This window comes from Dipodomys merriami, unplaced genomic scaffold (assembly GCF_024711535.1).
Source record: "Dipodomys merriami isolate MVZ:Mamm:240054 unplaced genomic scaffold, mDipMer1.0.p SCAF_1165, whole genome shotgun sequence".
NCBI lineage: Eukaryota > Metazoa > Chordata > Mammalia > Rodentia > Heteromyidae > Dipodomys > Dipodomys merriami.
The window spans coordinates 149503-176425 of record NW_027202455.1 but is presented as its reverse complement, the minus strand read 5'-3'; the positions used below and the strand labels follow the sequence as shown (position 1 = coordinate 176425).

At 42.8% G+C, this 26923-nt stretch overlaps 1 pseudogene; it reads right to left on the bottom strand.

The window, feature by feature from the left end:
- The window catches only part of LOC138822895 (tubulin beta-2A chain-like), a 51180-nt pseudogene extending 43291 nt beyond the window's left edge, over positions 1-7889 (bottom strand).
- Between the last annotated feature and the right edge of the window lie 19034 nt (positions 7890-26923).

Genomic DNA, 26923 nt, shown 5'->3' with positions numbered 1-26923 from the left:
ATATAGATATCCTGTGGATAAGAAAGATGTAGAGGGATATGTGGACCAAAAACTAAATAAGATTCCTAAAAAGTCGGTAGATGGAAGGTGGCAATGGCTTATCAAAGGAAAATGATGGGATCCTCCATTATTTAGAGGACCCCAGAGACTTCCCCCAGATCCATAGCCTTTTACAGTTGTGTATGATAAGGATGGAAATCATTGGGAGAACTACTTAGGAGAAAGAACTTCCTATTACTCTCTTCCATTTACTCAGAGACTTGCTAGATCTAGGCCTCTTTGGTACTTACTATCAAAGAAGGAATAAGAAAGATCTTATGAGCCAGTTAAGGCCTCTATGGAGAAGAGTAAACGATTATGTGAACGGGTTACAGAAAAGACACTGTGAGCTTAAATTTGATATATGGCCAGATTTAACTAAGTATACTAAATATCATGATTTGGGCCACAAATTGGGGACCCTCTAAAGAATGGCAAAGAAGCAAAATTGCTTAAAAAAGATTTGAATCATATAAAGTACAAAACTAAACAAAAGTAACTATGAAGTACTAGAGTTCATGCCTTTCTGTTCAGCCCTTGCCCATATGCTCTGGTTAATGGTTAATAGGTGATAAACATTGAAACCAATTGTATTTCTTAAAAATAGAGGTAAAGCCAAAAACAAGTGCCTATCGTCATAGTTCGTCATCCAAAAAACAAGATCAGGTGACCAGCTGGTGACCGATCACCCAAGAATGAAGCCTTACAACAAGATTGTGTAACCTTTTGCCCTTTCTCATGGAGACTTTTGCTATAAAAGCTTGTTATCCTCTGCAATAAATCCCACTCAGCACTCACTCCTCTTGTGTGTGAGTTGTCTGCCATCTCCCCACCTATTCCAGTTATCTCCACTTGGTGTCCTCAGTTGTCCGACAGAGCTGGTCCGTGGCAATTTCCTAAGTTCATCCTGCAGAAAGTACTCATTCAAAGATGAGAATTCAACGACCCTTCCAAGTGCCAGAAACGAGTATATCAGGATCTTCCGCCATTCCCTCAATGGAGGGGGAATGACCTGGATTCGACCTTGAGGTCTCCGATACCCCGTTGCCCTTAGGCTTCCCCGAGAGCCAGCAGACCTTCAGTCACTCCAGGTCAACTTCACTCTGCAGGCCGCTGAGTTCGGACCCAGCATGGTCACCATGCAAAGGAAAATGAACATAAAAGGGCCAGGTGGAACTTCCTGCCACTTTTTTTTCCCCTAGCAGCTTTTTTTTTTTTCCTGCAAGCTCTGGGGTCCTAGAATCTGATGATGGGTTGTAGATCCAGAGGCTACAGCCTAGGATGATTGGAACTGAAGTAGAGTTGCCACGACTTGAGTTCAAGCTCTGAGTCTGTTAAAAAATATTATGAAGGAAGCACCCTAGCTCCGAATTCGCCCCATTTTACTGCCAGAGCTCGGGTTTGAACTCAAGTCTGGGTAACTCTGTTGCACTGTGGGGGAAGGGGAAGATCACCATCCTTGAAGACTACAAGTTCAGGCCTGCTCCCAGTGCCTGAATTGAAGCCCCAACTCTGGCAAAAATCATATGCCCACCTATTTTACACATAGGATCTCTATTTACATACATGTGTGGAATGTGTCATGCTTTCAGTGTAGTTATTTATTTTATTGTGTGTCTTAGTCAGAGATGCATTTTGTATTTTATTGAGTATGATGACAGATATAAAGGTGCTGACATGCATGACAACCTATTCCCATGTCTATAGAGTTGCCTGTGCCTTGTCCATCCTAGATGAGACCCAGGACTTTCACAGGACAGGAAAGCAAGTGAACTGTTATACTGCTCACATCAGGATTCATGTTTTGGCAGTGTTGTAATTTGAACTCAGAACCTAGCAGGCCCAATTGGCGAAAGGGTCAAGGTGAGGACACTGGCCTGTGAGCAACTGAGGAGCTAGACTATTCCCAGAACCTGACATTGAGCACCAGGGAGGGCCAGTATAGGCATAAATTCATAATTTAAACATAGGACCTCTATTGATATACATGTGTGGACAGCATCTTGCATTTGGTGCACTTCTCCTTAACTTGTGTCTAATTCATGGAGGTATTGTGTATTTTACTGAGTATGGTGACAGGTATAACTGTGCTGTCTTGGATGACAACCTGTTCCCATGGTTATAGAGTTGCCTATATAGCATGCTCCATTCCTAGCTGAGAAGCAGGACTTTCACAGCACAGGAAAAGAGGAGGATCACTTGGCTTCTCACATCAGTATTCATCTTTTAACAGTACTGGGATTTGAACTCAAGGCTTAACAAACCCAAGTGGTGAATGGGTCATGGTGAGTATACCAGCCTGTGAGCCAATAGAGTGTTAGTTCTGTCCTGGGACCTGAGATCGAGCCCTGGTGGGGCCATTATTGATATAAATTCATAATTTACACAGATGATCTCTATTTACTTACATGTGTGGAATGCATCATGCATTCAGTGTAGTTATTCTTTCTATTTTGTGTCTTAATCAGGGATGCATTTTGTATTTTATTGCATATGATGACAGATATAACTGTGCTGACATGGATGGCAATCTATTCCAATGAGTATAGAGTTGCCTATATAGCATACTGTGTCCTACCTGAGACCCAGGACTTCACAGCACAGGAAAACAGGTGCAACAATGGGCTTCTGAAAGAAGCATTCATGTTTTGGCAGAGTTGGGATTTGAACTCAAAGCCTAGCAGGCCCAATTGGTGAAAATGTTAAGGGAAGGACACTGGTCTGTGAGCAACTGAGGAGCTAGGCCGTTCCCAGGACCTGACATCGAGCCCTAGGGAGGGCCAGGATAGGCATAAATTCCTAATTGAAACAGGATCTGTATTGACATATTTGTGTAGACAGCATCTTGCGTTCGGTGTACTTCTCCTTAACTTGTGTCAAATTCATGGAGGTATTGTGTATTTTACTGAGTATGGTGACAGATATAATGTGCTGACATGGATGGCAACCTGTTCTCATGGTTATAGAGTGGCCTATACATTCATTCTCCATCCTAGCTGAGACCCAGGACTTCCACATGAGAGGAAAACAGATGCAACGACTGGCTTCTGACAACAGGATGAAACTTTTGTCAGTGCTGGGATTTGAACTCAAATCTGGGTAACCCCATTGCAATGTGGGGGAAGGGGAAGCTCACCATCCTTGAAGACTAGAATGTCAGACCTGGTCCAAGGCCTGATTTGAAGCCCCAGAACTGGACAAAATAGCAAGCCCAACTCTTTCAAACATATCTCTACTTCCATACTGGGGTGGTATGCATCTTGCATTCATTGTAGATTTTTTTTTTATTTTGAGTCTTATTCATGGATGTATTGTGTATTTTATTGAGTCTGGTAACAGGGATATCTGTGCTGCCCTGGATGCCAACTGATTCCCATGAGTAGAGAGTTGCCTATATAGCATTCTCCATCCTAGCTGAGACCCAGGACTTTCACAGCACAGGAAAACAGGCAACGATGGGCTTCTCACATCAGGATGAATCTTTTGGTAGGGTTGGGATTTGAACTCAAGGCCTAGCAGGCCCAAGTGGTGGATGGGTCAAGATGAGCACACCAGCCTGTGAGCCACTAAGTTGATATGCCCTTCCTGGGACCTGAGATTGAGCCCCAGTGGGGGCCTTAATAGTCATCAATTCATAATTAAAACAGAGGATCTCTATTTCCATACATGGGTGGGCAGCATCTTGGGTTCGGTGTAGTCATTGTTTTTACATGGTGTCTTATTCACGACGTATTCTGTATTTTACTGAGTATAGGATGACAGATACAACTGTGGTGACCTGGATGACAACCTATTCCCATGAGTATAGAGTTGCCTATGCATTCTCCATCCTAGCTGAGACCCAGAACTTGCACAGCACAGAAGAACAGGTGCAATGACTGTTTTCTCACATCAGGGTGAATTTTTGGCAGTGCTGGGATTCGAACTTGGGGTCTAGGAGGCCCAACTGCCCAATGGGTCCATGTGAGCACACCAGCCTGTGAACAACTAAGAAGCTGGGCCTTTCCCAGGAACTGAGATCTAGCCCTAGGGAGGCCACAATAATCGTCAATGCATCATTGAAACATGGGATGTCTATTCACATCCATGTGTGGACTGCCTCCTGCAATGAGTGTAGTTATCCTCTCTATTTTGTGTGCTATGCATGGATGTATTTAGTATGTTCTTGAGTATATGATGACAGGTATAACTGGGCTGACATGGATGACAACCTATTCCTATGGCTATAGGGTGGCCCATGCATTCTCCATCCTAGCTGAGACCAAGGACTCCCACAAGAAAAATAAATAGGTGTAAACACTGTCTTGTCACATTAGGATGAATCTTTTGGCACTGCTAGGATCAGAAATTAGGGCCTAGTAGGCCCAATAGGTGATTGGGTCCACGTAAGCACACCAGCTTGTGAGCCACTAAGGAGCTAGGCCAGTCTTAGGACTTGAGATCGAGCCCCAGGGCAGAGGTCCTGGGGAGCACAATAGTCATCCATTTATAAGCTCAAGATATTATGCAAATAAGTACATATTTGTACAGTGTAGGAAAGATGGCGAACTGTGATGAAATCCAATCTACCCTGTGACTACCAATGGTTAGATCTTCCACTATGCCTCTATTTCATGACTGTGATGATTATGTTCATGCTTCATCAACTCTTCATGAACAATAATCGATACCCCATGAGTCTTGCCTACCATTTCCTGCTTGCATCCTGCAGGAACTACTCATTCAACCACATTCCATGACTCTTCCTAGGTCCGGAAACAAGTATTTCAGGATCTCCCGCCATTCCCTCAATGTAGAGGGGCTGTCCAGGATTTGAAATTGGGGTGTCTGTTGCCTGGTCAGCCTGGGGCTCCTCTGATATCCAGCAGGCCTTCATCCATGCCAAGTCACCTTCAATCTGCAAGCCATCAGGTTCAGACACAGCAAGGTCACCATGCAAAGGAAAATAAACAAAAAAGCATCAGGTGGAACTTCCTGCCACTTTTTTCTTCTCATGTCCATTTTGTTTGTTTGTTTGTTTTTTTCCTGCAAGCCCTGGGGTCCTAGGATCCAAGGATGGGCTGTGGGTCCAGAGGCTGCATCCTAGGATGATCAGAGCTGAGACAGAATTGCCACAACTTGAGTTCAAGCCCTGGGTATGGAAAAAAATTAAAAATTAAAAAATTATGAATGAAGCACACTCGCTCAGAATTTGCGCCATTTTACTGCCAGAGCTGGGTTTTGAATTCAGGTCTGAGTAACTCTGTTGCGCTGTGAAGGAGGGGGCAGCTCACCATCCTTGAAGACTACAAGGTCAGGCCTGCTCCCAGTGCCAGAATTTGAAGCCCCAACACTGGCAAAAATCATATGCCCACTTACTTTACACATAGGATCTCTATTTACATACATGTGTGGAATGCATCATGATTTCTGTGTAGTTATTCATTTTATTCTATCTTAGTCAGGAAAGCATTTGCATTTCATTGAGTATGATAACAGATTTAACTTTGCTAACATGGATGACAACCTATTCCCATGTCTATAGAGTTTCCTATGCCTTGTCCATCCTAGATGAGACCCAGGATTTTCACAGGACAGGAAAACAGGTGGACTGATGTACTGCTCACATCAGGATTGATGTTTTGACAGTGTTGTGATTTGAACTCAGATCCTAACAGGCCAAATTGGTGTAAGGCTCAAGGTGAGGACACTGGCCTGTGAGCAACTGAGGAGCTAGACCATTCCCAGAACCTGACATTAAGCACCAGGGAGGGCCAGGATAGTCATAAATTCATAATTTATACATGGGATCTCTATTGATATACATGTGTGGACAGCATCTTGCATTCGGTGTACTTCTCCTTAACTTGTGTCTAATTCATGGAGGTATTGTGTATTTTACTGAGTATGCTGACAGCTACAACTGTGCTGACATGGATGTCAACCTGTTCCCATGGTGGTTGAATTGCCTATATAGCATGCTCCATCCTAGCTGAGTCCCAGGACTTTTATAGAACAGAAAAAGTGGAGGATTGATTGGATTCGGACATCAGTATTCATCTTTTGGCAGTGCTGGGATTTTAACTCAATATCTAACAGGCCCAAATGGTGAATGGGTCATGGTGAGTACACCTGCCCGTGAGCCACTAGGGGGTTAGGTTGTTCCTGGGATCTGAGATTGAGCCCTGCTGGGGGTCATTATTGATATAAATTCATAATTTACACAGATGATCTCTATTTACATACATGTGTGGCATGCATCATGGGTTCAGTGTAGTTATTTTATTGTGTGGCATAGTCAGCGATGTATTTTGTATTTTATTGGGTATGATTACAGATATAACTATGCTGACATGGCTGGCAACCATGAGTACAGAGTTCCCTATATAGCATACTCCATCATAGGTGAGACCCAGGACTTTCACAGCACAGGAAAACAATTGCAACGATGGGCTTCTCACATCAGGATGAATCTTTTGGTAGGGTTGGGATTTGAACTCAAGGCCTAGCAGGCCCAAGTGGTGGATGGGTCAAGATGAGCACACCAGCCTGTGAGCCACTAAGTTGATATGCCCTTCCTGGGACCTGAGATTGAGCCCCAGTGGGGGCCTTAATAGTCATCAATTCATAATTAAAACAGAGGATCTCTATTTCCATACATGGGTGGGCAGCATCTTGGGTTCGGTGTAGTCATTGTTTTTACATGGTGTCTTATTCATGACGTATTCTGTATTTTACTGAGTATAGGATGACAGATACAACTGTGGTGACCTGGATGACAACCTATTCCCATGAGTATAGAGTTGCCTATGCATTCTCCATCCTAGCTGAGACCCAGAACTTGCACAGCACAGAAGAACAGGTGCAATGACTGTTTTCTCACATCAGGGTGAATTTTTGGCAGTGCTGGGATTCGAACTTGGGGTCTAGGAGGCCCAACTGCCCAATGGGTCCATGTGAGCACACCAGCCTGTGAACAACTAAGGAGCTGGGCCTTTCCCAGGAACTGAGATCTAGCCCTAGGGAGGCCACAATAATCGTCAATGCATCATTGAAACATGGGATGTCTATTCACATCCGTGTGTGGACTGCCTCCTGCATTGAGGTTAGTTATCCTCTCTATTTTGTGTGCTATGCATGGATGTATTTAGTATGTTCTTGAGTATATGATGACAGGTATAACTGGGCTGGCATGGATGACAACCTATTCCTATGGCCACAGGGTTGCCCATGTATTCTCCATCTTAGAGGAGACCCAGGACTCACACAGGAAAGGAAAACAGGGCAATGATTGGCTTCAGACATCAGGATGAATCTTTTGGCACTGCTGGTATCTGAACTTGGTGCCTTGCAGGCCCAATAGGCAAATGGTTCCACCTGAGCACACCAGCCTGTGAGCCACTAAGGAGCTAGGCCATTCCCAGGACCTGAGATCGAGGCCTGGAGTGAGGGGGGCACAATCTTCATCCACTTATAAGCTGAAGGTAGTATGCAAATAAGTACATATTTGTATAGAGTAGAGAGATGGCGACCTGTGATGGAATCCAATTTACCATGTGACTACCAATTCTCAGATCTTCCCCAATGCCTCCATTTCATGACTGTGATGATTATGGTCATGCTTCATCTACTCTTCATAAAAAAAAATGGATACCCCATGAGTCTCTCCTATCATTTCCTACTCGCATCTTGCAGGAACTACTAATTCAAGGATGAGATGATCACATTTCACACTTCCTAGGTCCGGAAACGAGTATTTCAGGATCTTCCACCATTCCCACAATGTAGGGGGTTTGACCGGGATTCCAACCCGTGGCCTCCGTTGCACGGTTGGCTGTGACTTCCCTGATAGCCAGCAGGCCTTCAGCCATGCCAGGTCACCTTCACTCTGTAGGCCACCGGGTTCAGACCAACATGGTCACTATGCAAAGGAAAATAAATTTAAAAGCATGAGGTGGAAATTCTGGCTACTTTTTTCCCCTTCTGGCCATTTTTTCTTTCCTGCAAGCCCTGGGGTCCTAGGATCCGAGGATGGGCTGTGGGTCCAAAGGCTGCAGCCTAGGATGATTGCAGCAAAGGCAGTGTTGCCTCGACTTGAGTTCAAGGCCCAGGTTTGGCAAAAAAAATTAATAATAATAAAAATAAATAAATAAATAATTATGAATGAAGCACTGTCGCTCAGAATTCATGCCATTTTACTGCCAGAGCTGGGATTTGAATTCAGGTCTGGGTAACTCTGTTGCACTGTGGGGGAAGGGGAAGATCACCATCCTTGAATACTACAAGGTCAGACCTGCTCTCAGGGCCTGAACTGAAGCCCCAACACTAGCAAAAATCATATGCCCACCTATTTCACACATGGGATCTCTATTTACATACATGTGTGGAATGCCTCATGCTTTCAGTGTGTGTCTTGGTCAAGGATGCATTTTGTATTTTATTGAGTATGATGACAGATATAACTATACTGACATGGATGGCAACCAATTCCCATGTCCATGGAGTTGCTTATGCTTTCTCCATCCTAGCTGAGACCTAGGACTTTCACAGGACTTTCACATGATATGGGCTTCCCATATCATGATTCATGTTTCCGTACTGTTGTGATTTGAACTCAGAACCCAGCAGACCAATTGGCAAAAGGGTCAAAGAGAGAACATGGGCCTGTGAGCAACTGAGGAGGTAGGCCATTCCCAGGACCTGGCATCGAGCCCCAGAGAGGGCCAGGATAGGCATAGATTCATCCTTGAAACACAGGATCTGTATTGACATATATGTTTTGACAGCATCTTGCATTCAGTGCACTCCTTCTTATTTTGTGTCTAATTCATGGAGGTATTGTGTATTTTACTGAGTATGGTGACAGATATAACTGTGCTGACATGGATGATGACCTGTTCCCATGGTTAAAGGGTTGTCTATGCATACATTCTCCATCCTAGCTGAGACCCAGGACTTCCACATGAGAGGAAAACAGGTGCAACGACTGGCTTCTGACATCAGGATGAAAGTTTTGTCAGTGCTGTCATTTGAACTCAGTTCTGGTTAACTCCATTGCACTGTGGGGGAAGGGGAAGCTCACCATCCTTGAAGACTAGAATGTCAGGCCTTGTCCAGGGCCTGATTTGAAGCCCCAGCACTGGACAAAATAACAAGCTCATCTCTTTTAAACATAAGATCTTTATTTACATACAGTTGTGGTATGCATCTTCCATTCAGTGTAGTTTTTTTTTTTTGAGTCCTATTCATGGATATATTGTGTATTTTATTGAGTATTGTGACAGGTATATCTGTGCTGCCATGGATGACAACCTATTCCCATGGCTATATAGCATTCTCCATCCTCACTTAGGTGCAGGACTTTCACAGGACAGGAAAACTTCTCACATCAGGATGAATCTTTTGGCAGTACTGGGATTTGAACTCAGGGCCTAGCAGGCAAAATTGATGAATGGGTCAAGGTGAGCATATCAGCCTGTGAGCCACTAAGGTGCTAGGCCGTTTCCAGAACTTGAGCTTGAGCCCCGGAGTGGGGCTGGTGCACGATATTCATCCATTCATATGCTGAAACTTCTGTGCTAATAAATACCTATTTGTACAGAGTAGGAGATGTGGCGAACTGTGTTGGAATCTTATCTACCATGTGAGTACCAATTCTTGGATCTTTCCCAATGCCTCAATTTCCTGAATGTAAGTATTATTGTCACACTTCATGAAGTCTTAATTAAAAATAATCATTGTGCCAAAGATCTTGCATATCATTTCCTATGAGAATTATGCATTGACTTCTCATCTCCTCCCTAGACCTAAATTCAAGCACCAGCCCGAAAAACGTAACATTTATAGACATTTTAAATATATGATTTATACTTACATCTATATATTCAGTCTATATCATGTTTGTTGGAGTGATTCATTATATTTCATTATTGATAGATCGATTTAGCATTTATTTTATGGACTGTGAGTGTACCTATAACATTTATTATATTTATTCCAATCTATTCCATAGCATGTAGCTTTGCAGATATATTATGTACATCATACCTGACACCCAGTACTTGCACAGAAAAGGAAAACAGGTGTCACACATGGAATATTACACCAGGAAGAAACTTTTGGCAATGATGGGACCTAGACTAAGGGTGAGTGTCATCATGGCAGCCGCTAGCCAGTTCAACTGCCAAGTGGATCCCAGTATCTGGGATTAAGCCCCAGGTTTGGCCAAAATAGCAATAACTCTCTATGCAGATGATGGTATATAAATAAATATAAATTTAGATATTTAGATACTGTCAGAAATGTCTATCTGATATTCAATGATATATACTACATTCCTACAGATTCTCAGGTCTTTAGTGAGGACCCTATTTATTCGATAGTAGTCTTTTAATGCAAAATAAACTATGAATTTTAATCAATCTGTGTCCTGTGATTATTGGGTCTAATTTCATGCTAGACTGATTCATGAACTACTCATCCAACCATGACATTGATCACATTCCTCTGGTGTTCCTAGGGACAGGCAATAATTTTGTAGGCTCTCCAGCCCTTTGTAAGTGGCATAACCGGGATTCAAACTCAGGGCCTAGGTGTCCAGGTTGGCCTATGGCTTTGCTGACAGCCTGACAGCCTTCAGCAATGCCAGGTGAACTACAGGTTGCAGCCGTGTCACTTGGACACGGGAATGGTCACAATGAAAGGAAGGGAAACCTGAGAAACTACTGACCATCTGCAGTTCACAGTTTTTTTTTTCAATGCCATTTTCATTTTGATTTCCTGTCAGGCCCAGAGGCCTAGGATCCCAGGATGGGCTGTGGGTCCAGAGGTTGCACCATCCCAGCCTAGGGTGATGTTAGCTGAGGCAGAGTTTCCACGACCTGAGTTCAAGCCCTGTGATTGGCAAATAAATAAATAAATAAATAAATGAGTGAATGAATAAATAAATAAATAAACCTAAAAATAGTAAAGGGACTAATGAAGCTCCCTGGCATGGAATTTGTGCCCCCCCTTTTTTTTCTGCTAGGCCTGAGATTTGAACTCAGAGTCTGAGTTAATCTGGAGCACTGTGGGGAAAGGGGAAGTTTACCTTCCTAGAAGATAAGAAATTCAGGACAGTTCTCTAGGCCTGAATTCTAGCCCCAATCCTGGAGAACATAACATTTATAGTAATTTTTAGTATATGATTTATACTAACATCCATATGTTCAGTCCATATCGTGTTTGTTGAAGTGTTTAATTATATTTTAGTATTTATTTACGTATTTACCAATTATTTTATTGATCCTGAGTACACCTATAATATTTATTACATTTATTCCAATCTATTCTGTAGCATGTAGCTTTGCAGACATACTATATACATCATACCTGACACCCAGCATTTGCACAGAAAAGGAAAACAGGTGTCACACTTGGAATCTTACTGCAAAATGAAATTTTTGGCAATGCTGGGACCTGAACTGAGGGCCAACGAGGCTCAATTCATGAATGGGTGAGGGTCAGCACAGCAGCCTCCAGACCATTCAGCTGCCAAGTGGATCCCAGGACCTGGGATGGAGACATAGGTTTGGCCAAAACAGCAATACCTTTCTATGCAGACAGTGGTATACAGATAAATATATATTTAGGTATTTAGATACTGTCGAGAGCCCTGCAGGGAGTCTATCTGCATGATAAGCTTGACTATCTCGCTGGAACATCTCTCAAGGCTATTTACAGAATCTGGTCTTTGCATCCTGCCCCAAACAAAGACCAGGTAGCTGCTATTGATCACCTTTTCACATTGCCCTAAGCAAGCATCCTGCAGCTGCTATGCCCAATGAAAAAGCTTCCTTATTCTAAGCATATAAATACCCCTGTGTGAAAAATAAAATTTGGCAGCTTGATCAGAATCCTTGTCTTGCTGTCCTTCTTCGTGTCTCTTGTCCCTTCATTCCTTCTCCCTTAGGTTCACTGCCCTGGTTGAAGTCCTGCGGGTCAGGACAACTGGCGCCCAACGTGGGGCTTGAGCCTCTGACTAAGGAAGGAACGCCGTCCTCCGGGAAAACTTGGCCAAGTACAGTCCGAGATCGAGAGATCGCCTCAACAGACCCCACTGAGAGACAGATCCAGGAGGAGAGTGGGGACGGCGCAAGGTGAATGACCCACCATGGGACAAGCAATGTCGTCACATGATCTATTTCTGTCAGACCTCAGGGAGGCCTTCAAGACATGGGGAACGCGGGTTAAGAAAAAGGATTTAGAATTATTTTTCTCATTCATAGAGGACTTGTAGGAATCATAGATGCAAAAAGATGGCAAAGAGTAGGAGATTGTTTAAAAGATTATTATGAAAACTTTGGTCCGGAAAAGGTTCCTGTTACTGCCTTTTCCTACTGGAATTTGATTAATGAAGTTTTAAAATGTTCTCTGTTTGATAGTGGAATTTTAAAACTTATAAAAATGGGAGAGGAGGTTCTCCAACAGGCCTCTCTGCCCCCCGCGGCTTGCCCATTGGTTGTATTAGATCTTGAACCTCCTTCTCAAAAGGTAGATGAATATTATTATCCTGTACCCCAGACTGCCCATTCCCCTCAGAATAATTGAAATCCTGAGGAAGAGGCCACCCTGGAAGAGGAGGCGGCCCAATATCATCAGCCTGATTGGCCCCCCTTACTCAGTCACCCCCTACCTCAGACTAAACCCTCTATCTCAAATATTCCGCATTCCTCCTATGCACCCCCTCCCTTTTGTGACCCGGCCTTTCAAGGGCCCACTGCCCCTCCAGATCCAGATGTTTTTTCTCCCCCCCCTTTACCTAACCTGGCACCTTTACGCGAGACTCTTCAACATAGGCGAGAACACCTTCAACTTTTAAAAGAACTGCGGTCCCTTGATTATGAACTCCGCACACTGGCCTTGGCCGATACGCCAAAACAGCCTGATAAAATTAAGGTTAGAGCAGGCCATCAATCAGTTCTCGCCTTTCCAGTAACTCGGAGCCAGACAGATAGGACCTCAGAGGGTGAGGAGGACGAATCAGAAGAGGAGGAAAAAGAGGATGAGGAACAGGATACTGGGGATGAAGAGGAACAACCCACCCAGGGAAAAGGCCAACAAGAGTATAAGAGGCTTAGCCTCCGGTATGGCCTGACTGCCCCTTATACGTTAGCCTTATTAGAAAACCAAAGTGCGCGCTGGCTCACCCCTAATGATTGGAAGTTTCTGGCCCGCGCCACCCTTAGTGGGGGTGATTTTGTTTTCTGGAATGCGGACTTTAAGGAACAATGTAGAGAGACCGCACAAAAAAATTTGGCTAAAACATCTTCAGAAACCTGGACCTATACTAAACTTTTGGTTAATGCACCCTTTGATACCAATGCTAAACAGGCGTGCTTTCCTACCGGACTTTTGGCACAAATTCAAAACGCTGGCCTTTATGCTTGGAAGCGTCTCCCTCAAAAGGGATCGGCTACTACTTCCCTGGCAAAGGTTAGACAGGGGCCAGAGGAACCCTACAGTGACTTTGTCTCACAGCTTAACTTGGCTGCAGAAAGGCTTCTTGGGCCTAGTGAAAATGAAAGTGCCTTTGTTAAACATCTTGCCTTTGAAAATGCTAACCCGGCATGTCAAGATGTCCTCCTGCCACATAAAAACAAGGGTGACCTCTCTGAGTTTGTCTTCGTGCTGGAGTAGGGACTGCTCACATCATAGGCGCTGCTTTTACCAAGGCATTTCAAAGTTCAGTCCCGGGCTTGCTCGCTTACTTGCTTTAATTGTAAACAACCTGGTCACTTTGCACATGAATGTCCCTTCAGCAAACAAAGACAGGGGGCAATTCCCTCCCAAGCTACAGGTAGACCACTCCCTGCCACTCTTTGTCTTTGTCAAGAACAAGCAGCCCCAAGGTTGCTGCCAGAACGCTTGAAAACAGGTTAATGGCTTACCACAACCCAGGGGAAACCTTCCCCCTGAGGATGATTCCTTTTCTCTTGCAGATGCAGCTAGAACTCCAGACATGGACCATCCTGTTTGAATTTATTAAATAACAGATTAATCTCTTGGCTTCTAAGCCCATACAGGTTCATCACCATCGCCTTGATGTGGCAGACCATGGCATTGAGATCTAGGATTTACCCCAGGCTTTTAATTAGTGTTTTGCCATGAGCTTGTTCCAGTGGGAAACAGCCCGCCTTCTTTTTCTTATTTAGAAAACTCTCCTTATTCATAACTCCTGACCATTCAACGGGCAAGACCTATTGCCATAAGGGATAGGTTCACCCCTCCTCCTGTAGGCCCCTCCGCTTGGGGGAGGATGCACCTATGGGAGGAAGAAAAAATGCTCAAATCAAGGGTGCAGGTAAGACTGCAGGGGGATGGATCCGTGAGATACCAAAACCCAAGACCCCTGAGTGGCAAGCTCTGGTGCATGACAGTTGGCATGCATACCCACAAGCCGTCTCCTCAAAAAACAAGCCAAGGCCTGTAAAATTCCCCTCCCTGAGTGAGGATGCTCGCTTGGGAGCGGAGAAAAACCCTGGCCCCTTAGAGGAACAGAGCCTCTGTCACTCCCTCAAAAAGAGCACCAACAATTGATGGTCAATTTTCTAAATAAGAAAGGGGGAGATGTGGAGAGCCCTGCAGGGAGTCTATCTGCATGATAAGCTTGACTATCTCGCTGGAACATCTCTTAAGGCTATTTACAGAATCTGGTCTTTGCATCCTGCCCCAAACAAAGACCAGGTAGCTGCTATTGACCACCTTTTCACATTGCCCTAAGCAAGCATCCTGCAGCTGCTATGCCCAATGAAAAAGCTTCCTTATTCTAAGCATATAAATCCCCCTGTGTGAAAAATAAAATTTGGCAGCTTGATCAGAATCCTTGTCTTGCTGTCCTTCTTCGTGTCTCTTGTCCCTTCATTCCTTCTCGCTTAGGTTCACCACCCTCGTTGAAGTCCTGCGGGTCGGGACAGATACTGCCAGTGATGTCTATCTGGTATTAAATGACATATACTGTGTTCTTACGGATTCTCAGTCTTTAGTGAGGACTCCATTTAATGAATAGTATTCTTTTAATGCATAATAACTATGAATTAAAATCAATTTGTGTCCTGTGATTATTAGGTCTAATTTTATGCTAGACTTATAGATGAACTACTCATCCAGCCATAACATTGATCACATACCTCTGGTGTTCCTAGGGACAGACAATAGTTTCTTAGGCTCTCCAGACCTTTATACTGGCATGACCGGGATTCAAACTCAGGGCCTAGGTGTCCAGGTTGGCCTATGACTTCGCTACCAGCCTGCCAGCCTTCAGCAATGCTAGGTGACCTACAGGTTGCAGCCTTGTCATTTGGGCCCAGAATGGTCACAATGCAAGTAAGGAAAATCAAGAAACCACCATCCATCCACAGTTTGTAATTTTTTTTCAGTGCCATTTTCATTTTGTTTTCCTGTCAGTCCCCGAGGCCTGGGATCCCAGGATGGGCTATGGGTCCAGAGACTCCACCTTCCCAGCCTACGGTGATATTAGCTGAGGCAGAGTTGCCACGACCTGAGTTCAATCCCCGTGCTTGGCAATAAATAAATAAATAAATAAATAAATAAATAAATAAATAAATAAATAAATAAATAAATAAATAAATAAATAAAATAATTTAAAAATATTAAAAATAGTTGGGCACCAAAGGCTCATGCCTGTAACCTTAGCTACTCAGGAGGCTGACATATGAAAATCGCGGTTCAAAGCCATTCGGAGCAGGAAAGTCCTTGAGACTCTTATCTCCACTAAACCACTAGAAAACGGGAAGTAGCAAAGTAGCACTGTGGTTCAAGTGGTAGAGTGCTCTCCTTGAGCTGAAGAGCCCAAGGACAGCTCCCAAGGCCAGAGTTCAAGTCCCATGAACAATATATAATGTATATACATACATACATACATATATATGTATATATATATATATGTATATGTATACATATATAAAACTAATGAAGCCCCCTGGCTTGGAATTCATGCCTTTTTTTTTTTTCTGTCATGCCTGGGAATTAAACTCGGAGCCTGGGTAACTCTAATGCACTGTTGGGGACAGAGAAACTTACCTGCTTTGAAGACAAGGCCTGTTCCCTAGGCCTGAATTCAATCCCCAGCCGTGTTAAAGTAATATTCATCCACATTTCAAATAATGATTAATATCTACATGTGTTTATTGCATATTGCATTGAGTGTATTTATTTTACTTTTTGTATTATTCATTCATTCATTATTTTTATTGACTATTATTATACTTATGTATTAAATTGATTACATCTTCTGAGAACTATACAGATTTACATATGCATTATATATCTTACTTCAGACGCAGGACATTCACAGAAATTCTATAGTAGATCATCCCATGCATAGAAAAACAGAATGAATACACCAACCAAAGTCTAATTTATCCCTAGGTACCCCAGTGGCTCACATCTGTAATCCCAGCTACTCAGAGGTGAGAAGTGGAAGATTAAGTTTTAAAGCTAATCCAAGCAGAAAAGCCTGAGAGATATCGTGTCCAAATAAATTGCCAAAAACCAGGCTACAGGGATGGCTGAATTGGTAGAAAATCAGCTATGAAAAACCAAGCCAAGAAAGAGCAAGCTGAGTTCAAATGCAGGGAAAGGGGGTTTGGGGCATAAAGGGGAGAAAACTCCTCCAAAAACAGAGAACAATCAACAGTACACAAATCCCACCTAATTTAGGGTACCAACCAAAGTGAAAAAAAAATCAACTTGTGCAGTTGAATAACTTTACATGAGCACATATGTTCTTAGGTACACTTCAAAGCTATGTTTTTAGTAATATATATGTATTTGTTAATAATGTATATATTATGTGTATATATATATATATAAATAATGTGTATATATATGTGAATAAACTAAGAAACCAGCCAATGAATAAATACTTCTGAATTAGTGTCTTAATCATGGCATTATAAATTATTTGTACTAAAATTATATTCCAAGTTTCCTTCTTCAGAATCAATCTTTAAGACGTTTGTTCATGTGCTAGGCGTTGGAGGCCCATCCCTATTATCCTAGTTATTCAGGAGGCAGAGATCTGAGGATGGTGGTTCAAGGCCTGATCTGGCAGGAAAGGCTGTGAAACCCTTATCTCCATTAAACCACTAGAAAACTGGAAGTGGCGCTATGGCTCAAGCGGTAGAGTGCACTCCTTGATCTGAAGAGCACAGGAATAATGCCCAAGCCGAAGAAAGAAGTTTGTTCATACAAACTTCTAACATTCGAAGGTTAAGAAACTTTTCTTCCAGGGTCTTATGCTCTTTAGGCAACTACTCCACTGCTGGGCTACATCAAAGTCCCAATGTTTTTGTTTTTCATTTTACAATCCAGTTTATTCCCAAAATGCTTACAGGTACCTACTCTCTTCACAGAAATGAGATTTTATTCACAAACCCAACCTTTTGTGGTATGACACCCCTAGTGTATTTCATGGTAGGCACTGAGGAAAACTCACACAACACAATTGCAGACAGTTTATAATTACAGAAATAACTTTAAATAGAAACAACATCAATTGCCAGGTGCTGATGACTCAGGCCTGTAATCCTAGCTACTCAGGAGGCTAAGATCTGAGAGTCACGGTTAAAAGCCAGCCCAGGCAAGAAAGTCCATGAGGCTCTTATCTCCAATAAACCACTAGAAAACTGGAAGTGGTGCTGTGGCTCAAAAGGTAGAGTACTCGCCTTGAACAGAAGAGCGTAGGGACAGTGCCCAAGCCCAGAGTTCAAGCCCCAGGACCAACTCCCCCCCTCAAAAAAAGAAATAACATCAACTGTCTCAACCTTCTAGGGAGAAATGATGTCCTTATTTTCATTCTCACTCTTCATGGCAGATGGCCAAAATAGAAACACCAATGTGCTATGCTAAAATGTAAAAGTTTAAACCCCTTTTTTGAAAAAACTCTCATGTTTTAAAATCAAAATGTATCAAATAAAGGCGAAGTGAACTTTAAAAAAATATTAAAAATGCTAATGAAGCTCCCTGGCTTGGAATGTGTGACATTTTTTGTCTGCAAGACCTGTGATTTGAACTTGGGGTCTGGGTAACTCTGTTGCACTGTGGGGAAACGGGAAGCTCCGTGTGCTTGAAGACCAGAAAGTCAGGCCTGTTCCCTAAGCCTGAATTCAGGCCCCAGCCATGGAAAACGTACTCCTTATATACATTTTAAAGATAGGATTGAACTTCCATACAGATGTTCATTCTATGTTATGTTTGGTGTGGTTATTCATTGTATTTTTTTTGTTTTTTTCATTTATTTTCCATATATTTTATTGACTCTGATGACACCTATACCATTTATTACATTGTTTACATCCTATCACATAGCATCTACATTTGCAGATGTGGTCTCCATCACGCCTGACACCCAGGACTCTCCCAGAAAAGGAAAACATTTGTCACACTCAGCTTCTTACTCCAAGATTAAATCTTTGGCAGTGCTGGGATCTGAAGTCAGGGCCTAGCAGACCCAATTCATGAATGGGTGAATGTGAGCACGGCAGCCTCTAGACAATGAAGCTTTCAGGTGGTTCCCACATACTGAGCTCGAGTCCCATGTTTGGCCAAAACAGCGGTACATGGATCACCAGATGGTGGTATACAAATAAATATATATTGGTAAAGAGTGCCAGAGCTGTCTATCTATTACTGAATGACCCTTACTACATTCCGACCAAATCTTTGGTATTTATTATACTGCCATTGAAGAAATATTATTCTTTCCATGCTTAATAAACTATTAATTAAGATCAATTGGGGGCTGGGAAAGTGGCTCAGTGGTAGAGCGTTTGCCTTGCATGCATGAGGCCTGAGTTTGATTCCTCAGCACCACATAAGCAGATAAAAGAAAAAAGCTGGAAGTGGCACTGTGGCACAAGTGGTAGAGCACTAGCCTTGAGCTGAAGAGCTGAAGGACAGTGCCCAGACCCAGATTTCAGGCCCCATGACCTCCTACCTTCCAAAAAAAGATCCATCAGCATCCTAGGATTATTGCATCCAATTTTAGACTTGACTGATGCACAAACTACTCTTTCAATCCAGTCTCTTGTGATCTCCTGCCATTGGTAGGTGTCGGGACTGGGATTTGAAAATGAGGCCTATGTTGACAGGTCGGCCTATAGCTTTCCTGATAGTCCACCAGCCTTCATCAATGGCAGGTCAGGTCCACTTTGCAACCGAGTCATTGCAGACCCAGGATTATCACCATGCAAAGAAAAAAACGTAAAACCCCCAGCTTTCTGCAGCTTGTGACTTTTTGTGCTGTCCCACTTTTTTTTTGTCCTGTAAGCCCTCTGGTCCTAGGATCCCAGGATCGACTATGGGTCTAGAAGCTACACCTCAGCCTAGGGTGATCACAGCTGCGACAGGGTTTCCATGACCAGAGTTCAAGCCCCATGGTTGTCAAAAATAAAAACAATAAATACAAAATTAATTAATTATTTAACTAAATAAAAAAATAAATCTCCCTGGTTTGAAATATCTGCTAGTTTTCTTTCCTAGCCTTGGATTTGAACTCAGGGTCTTGGTATATCTGTAGCAATGTGAGGGAAGGTTCAGAGTTGCCAATACTTGAGTTCAAACCCCATGCCAAGCCAAAAATAAAAAATTGTCACTGACCGTGGCGGGGGAGCAGTTGTCCATATTAGAGGGAAGGGATGGTAGGGGGAAAACAAAGGAGAAGGCAACAATGCTCAATAGGAAATGTACTCATTACCTTGTTCATGTAACTGTAACTCTCAGTACAACATTTTTACAATTAAAAACGTGCAAAAAAAGAAACAATGTAATGATCAGAGAAGCATTTAGGGGGTAAGGGAAGGATGTCTAAATAGCTGTACAAAATTCTACACTGCTTTGCTTTTAATGCTCAGTATGAAACTGAATAAACATAACTGCTTCCATTAAAAAAAATCAAGTCACTGTCTTGGAACTGGGCCAGTATTTCTGCCATTGCTAGGATTTGATTGCATCGCCCAGTAACTCTTTTGCAACAAGGGTGAAGGTGAAGCTCACTGAACTTGAGGAAAAGAAATTCAGGCTAGAGTTCCCAGGAACTAAATGAAGACGCTGCAATGGAAACAATACTTCCATACATGTGTAATATATGATATATACTTACATATGTATGTTTATTACATATTATTATTTTTATTATTGATTTTGTATTTATTATTTGATTCATTTATTGTTTATTGTATTTAGTGTTATTATACACATATTTTTACATGTTGTACATGTATTATAAAAATATACAAAATAAATTAGGACATTGACTCATTTTTCATTAATACTACATTAAGTGTTGAAACATAATACATAATTAAATGGAGATATTTGTCACAGTCTTAACATGTTTAGAATCTGTTCCCAGTATGAGCCTTGTCTTATTTATCTATGGCCATCTTCCTATACGGATTTCTTTACATGACTTATACTCAGAAGCCTTTTCTTGAGGATAGGCAAATTGAGGGATAAAATTGCAAGGGTGGGGTTAAAATATGGCTTAGTGGTAAAGAGCTCACTCAGCATGCATGAATGCCAAGGTTTGAATTCTCAGAGCCACATACTCAGAAAAAGCCAGAAACTGTGGAGTGGCTCAAGTGCTATAGCGCTAGGCTTGAGAAAAAGAATCTCAGAGACAGTACCCAGGCCCTAAGTTCAAGCCCCAGGACTGTCAAAAACAGTAGGCCAGATGCCAATGGCTCACTCCTGGAAACCTAGCTACTCAGGAGGCTGAGATTTGAACACCACAGTTCAAAGACAGCCTATGCAAGGAAAGCCTGTTAGACTCTTATCTCCAATGAACCACCAAAATACCTCACATGGCATTGTGGCTCAAGTGGTAGAGTGTTCACCTTGAACTGAAGTGCTCAGGGACAGTGCCCAGGCTTGATACAAGACACACAACTGGAAAAAAAGTGAGGATTAATTAAAGTACTTTTCCTACTTTCTAATTATGAGAACATTCTGTGGAAAATGAACACAGATGTACACTAGAATTGGAGTCAGAGCTCAAGGCTCAAGTGTCCACATCCATATACCCAGCCTCTCTGACTCTAGCATTATAACTTTGCATACTACAGGGTTCTGAAAGGTCCAATATTGAAGGGATTAATATGATCCCCAAGCCCTTTGTGATAAGCAGTTGACTTGTATTGTCAATTTCATTACAGTTCTGAAGCTAGCAGAGCACCAGTAGCTCACGCCCATCACCCTAGCATAGGAGGCTGAGGTCTCAGTATCACAGGCTGAAGCTAGCCAGAGCAGGAAAGTCTATGACACTCTGACTTCCTCTTCTGAAAGGTTAGATGTTCAAGAGCTTCCTCTGTTTCGCTTGGTGATGAGAAGTTACTCACACTCTAAATATTCTTAGAATTCTTGAGCTATAGAAGCAAGAAAGAAACATCATTGACCCATCTTGGGTTCAAATGAAGTTCTCAGGATCCAAGCCTTAGCCCTGTTGGCAGGAAGAACTCCAATGAAACGCTATATTTGAAGGACAGAAAACAGTTTTAAAAGCTGGACTAGGTGAAGAGACCTAGGACTGCAGGATTAGGAGGCAGAATGTACACACTCAACAGGGAAGTGAGCTGCAAAACGACTTCATTCATTCCAGGCACAGCCAGAAATGGGGGGAAACCTGAAATATTTGTAGACTTACACCAGGGTCAGGCTTTTCTCATCCTCTTCAAACAACAACTAATTAACCTTCCTCTCTCAGGTGAAACGAGCTTCAAGCTATCATTAAGTTCATAATAGTGAGCCAGTTTAGTGGGGGAGAGGGCAGGAACAGAGTAAAAAAAAACATGCTCTCTGGTCTTAGGGAGTGAGTTTTTGACTCTCCATCTGTCAGATTTGAAGGCCCTTCTTCTACCTCTTCCAGTCCATTCTCCTTCCTTCATTCTCCACATCATTAATTCAAATCCCCAGTCCAAGGAGAGGCAGGGCCCTTTCTCTACTGTCTCCAAGCACCTGAGTTAGAACCTGGCTGTGCCCGCTTGGCTCTGGGGCCTTCGGCTGCCTGAGAAGTGGGACAGAGACAGTCTTCTTGCTCTGTGGTTGTTTGAAGGTGATGCTGGTGTCCTGGCACACTGTAGAAGGCCTCACGACAGAATTGTTGCCTTCTTTCCTTCTAACGACCAAGACCAGCTTCATTTATCATCTATCTATCTATCTATCTATCTATCTATCTATCTATCTATCTATCTATCTATCTATCTATCTATCTATCTATCTATCTATCTATCAATCTATCATCAATCTCCATATCTACCTACCTACCTACCTAGCCAGCTAGGTATCTTTTTGCCAGTTCTTGGGTTGAACTCAAGGCCTGGGCACTGTCTATAGCACTCTACTACTTGAGCCACAGCATCAATTCTGGCTTTTTCTGTGTATGTGCTGTTGAGAAATCAAACCCAGGGCTTCTTGCATGCTAGGCACTCTCTCACTAATCCACATTCCCAGTCCCCTCATCTTTTCTTAATGGTAGTTTTTACTTAAGCATGCTTCCATTTCACGTTTAATTTTACGTTTAATTTTCTGAATGCCGGTTACTACTATGAAACCTGGTCTTCTATTTCCCTGCCTCATTTGTGGCCATTCATGCATTGGCCTCACAATAAAATGTAAATAAAGGCTGCTAAAAGCTTAAGTATGCATCATATAAAGACACAGGCCAGGAACCCCAGAAGAGAAAAGCGATAGGCCTGAAGTGAAGAGAATGATGTAGTATGCAAAATGAACATATCTGAAAAATAAATCAGTAAATAAAAGCAGAAGCATTACATGTGCTCTGTTTGCATTCAGGGAGGTAATTTACACACATAAGTAGGTAGGGCACTGATTCATAAACTTGGCCTCCTCTTTTTGAATTTTCTTTTTGGCCATCCCAGGGCTTAAACTCAGGGCATGATGCGTTCCTGAGCTGTTTTGCTCAAGGCTGTGGCTCTACCACCACCACAGCTCCAGCCATCTGGTTGTTAATTGGACATAAGCACCTCCCAGTCTTTCCTGCCTGGTCTGGGACTGTATCTCCCACTCAGCTTGTTCTCTTAAAGCTCGAGCTCTACCCTCTGGGCCACTGCTCCACTTCTGGTTTTCTGGTGGTTTATTGGAGATAAGAGTCTCACAGACTTTCCTGGTTGGGCTGCCTTTGGATGGTGATCTCCTGAGTGGGTTTCCAGTGGCTTTTCTCAGGGATTCACCAAGGAGCCTCTCCATACAAACCCTTAATCTAAATCTCAGGAGGTACTAGAGAAAACAGAAACATGCAGTTGTTTCTAGTATGCTCCAGATACTTAAGGTTGGAGACACAAAACACTCATAATTATTAGATCATTTTATAGGCAAAAGGAGCAATGCAGACAGTATGAAGATCACTCCAGCTTTGGTCCTCTCATCAATTCAGCTCAATGCTAAGTGATGGAAATGGCATGTCCTGTGGACATATGCTCCCAAATCCTGTGACACTCATTTCTCACTTTTGCCTTCAAATCTGTGACCAGAGAAGATGAGGAGAGAAAATCCTTCTCAGAGAAAGCAGCTATAAAGAATATTGGGGTAGTTTACTCATAAATTCAAACTATTGGAATGATCCTGTTAAGAAGTCAGATTGTCCAGATTAAAAAAATGAAGAAGAAAAGTAAGGCAGTGTCTGTGTAATCCCAGCTTCTTAGGAGGCTGAGATGTAGAGAATATTAGTTTGAATCCAGCCAGCATAGGAAAGGAAATGACACTTTTATTTCTAAGAGATCCCAGAAAAATCCAGAAGTGAGCTGTGACTCAAGATTAATGCACTACCCTTGAGCAAAAGGAGCTCAGGGACAATGTCTAGGCTCAATGTTCAACTCCTGGACCTGCCTGCCCCCAATAGAGCCTATACCTCCATGTCTTTGTGTATGTCTGGATGTATTCCTATAGGCAAAGCTCCAGAGTAGATATGATGAATGGCACCAAGTTAGGAAATTTGTTTTCAATACAATGATTTCATAACACAGAGACTACTTTTATGACAATGTATGTTCCAGGGCTCCCTTCACTGTTCCCAGTGTAGCCTGAGGGTTTCTCTGCATCCCAGGCCTGCTGGAAGAAGTCTCTCTCATTGTCTGGACAGGCAGACAAAAGGCCTCAGTCCTGTACAGCTTTGTAACAACTCCACATCTGGGCCAATTAGTGAGGATAAGTGTGTGTGTGCTCTGAAGGCCAGGAGAAAAAGGCCTCTTTGTACTCCAAGCTATCTCTCTTCCCAGTGCTCTGTTTTGACAAGAAGCCTTCATTTGTGCCACCTCCCATGGCAGGCCAAGTTCCCTGCACTTATCCTGCCTTTGTGAGACTATATTCCAGTGCTCAGATACAGTGCTCAATATAATTCAGAAGTCCTTCTTGCAGACAACTAGGACACTGAACTTAATGAAATGTTTCATTGCCAGCGATAATGGGCCTATGATACCTCTCCTTGGTTTTCTGGAAGCTTGAGAAATCCAAGAACATGTTGGATATCACAAAGCTTCCTGTCATCTAGGGCTGGTGAAGATCATCTGGTTCTGAAACCTTTGACCTCTCTTAATTGGGCCTTGGATGGCTAGGTTTGGAGGTTGAACACAGGGCCTTGGTGCTGACCATAAGTTCAGTGGAGAAGTCCAGTGCTTTACCATTTTGTGTCACAACTTCACTTCTGGTCTATGTGTGTGTGTGTGTGTGTATGTGTGTGTGCGTCTGTGTGTCTGTGTGTGTATGTCCATGTGTGTGCGCGCATACAGTCATGGAGCTTGAACTCAGCACTGTATCTAATTTCTGTTGTACAAGGATAGCCTTCTCTCACTTGAGCCACAGAACCACTTCATGCTTTTTCTAGTGATGTTGTCCTGAGTAATCAAGCCCAGGGTTTCATATATGCAAAGCATTCTACCCCTAAGGCACATTCCCAGCTCTGTACTTCAGGTTTGTTAGATTGTTTCTGGTTTTGGGATTTTTTTTATGTTGTTGGTTGTAGGAGTTGAAGTCTGGGACTGGGTGCTGTCCCTGAGTTTTTCAGCTCAAGTCTTGTGCTCTATCTCTTGAGCCACAGCACCACTTCAGGTTTTCTGGTGGTCCATTGGAGCTAAGTGTCTCAAAGACATTCCTGCCCAGGCTAGCTTTGAACCATGATCCTTAGTTCTCATCCTCCTGAGAACCTAGGATGATAGTCATGAGCTGCAAGCATCAAGCTTCCACTTAATGTTTCTTAGTGGTGAATTGGAGATAATAGTCTCATGGGACTTTTTGTGTCTGGGATAATTTAGAACTCAGATCCTCAGATCTCAGCTTGCTGAGAAGGCAGGATGACAAACCTCATCTATCGACCCCTAGGCCATGGTAGTCTGCTGCAAGGGGATCCTTGGCTCCACGTGGTGGAGTGCTAGCCTTGAGCCCAAGAGGTAAGGGTCAAAATCTAGGTCCTGAGATCAAGGTTCATGACTGAAAAAACAAACAAAACAATGGTCTGCAGGAGACAACTCACTAGTCTTCAGTTATACTTAATTTTTTTTCCTTCCATGGAGATATATCTGAGCCTCAATATTCTTATCTGCTTAAGCATCTCAGTTGTGGAGCTCTTACAAGGACCAGATGAAAGAATGCACCCTGTGAAGGACATAGCACATGACACTGTTTGAAGGACTCAATACACAGCATCATGTAAAAGACACAGCACCCAGAACCCAATTCAGGACTCAGCACACTGCAACCTGTGAAAGACTAAGCACATAGCACCCTGTGCAGTACTCAGCATAGAGCACCTTATGAAGGACTCAGCACATAGCTGTATTCCACAAGCTGTCATTAGAATCAACGTGTTTTCTTCAGTATCACCATTCTTTGAGGAACATTTCACAAACCACACAAGTTCACATCTAATGGTTTAGTGGAGTGTTTTTTGGGGGGGGAGGTTACCTATGGGGCTTGAATTGAAATGGGATACTGTTCTAATAACATTTGCTCAAGGCTACAGCTCTACCACTTGGAAGAGTCTCACAGACTTCCTGCTAGGGCTGGGTTTTAACGCAGGTGAGCAGCTAGAATGACTGAGGTAAGCCATCAGCGTCTGGTTCGGTGGAGCTGGGTTGCAGTGATTTACATCTGGATAAGTCAGGTTAGGTGGCAGCTGTCAGCACCAGACTCCTAGCTTGCTCTGTGATGAAGTATTTGAAGTCTTGACCTTCTATAGTTGCAGATAGAACAGTCTACCTTTTTTGGCAGCAGTCCTGGGCCTTTAGTAAGGGCTTAGCCACTCTCCCCAAGCGTTTGTGCTCCAGGCTAGTACACAATTGATTGAAAGAAAGCGGAACTTCTGGTTTTTCTTTTTATATGGTACTGAGGAATGGAAGCCAGGGCTTCCTGCTTACTAGGCGAGCACTCAACCACCGAGTCCCAGGAGTGCATGAGGTATAAATAGAGATTGCTGTATATAAATATTATATATACAAAAAGAAAGATGTGGGCTGGGAAGGTGGCTCAGTGATAGAGTGCTTCCCTTGCAAGCATGAGGACCTGAGTTCAATTCCTCAGCACCACATAAGCAGGAAAAAAAAAGCCGGAAGTGGTGCTGTGGCTCAAGTGGTAGAGTGCTAGCCTTGAGCTGAAGAGCTGAGGGACAGAGCCCAGGCCCAGACTTCAGGCCCACGACTGGACCCAAAAAAAAAATATAGAGAGAGATTTATGCATATTATTAAATTATAGCTAATAGTACTACCAATGTTAGGTATTAAATGATGTCTCCATTTAATTATATATCCCAGTTGAACAATTAATAAAACATTAATTATTACTCAATTTACTGTTATTGTTTATCATATATGTACACACATCCATATATATAATTACA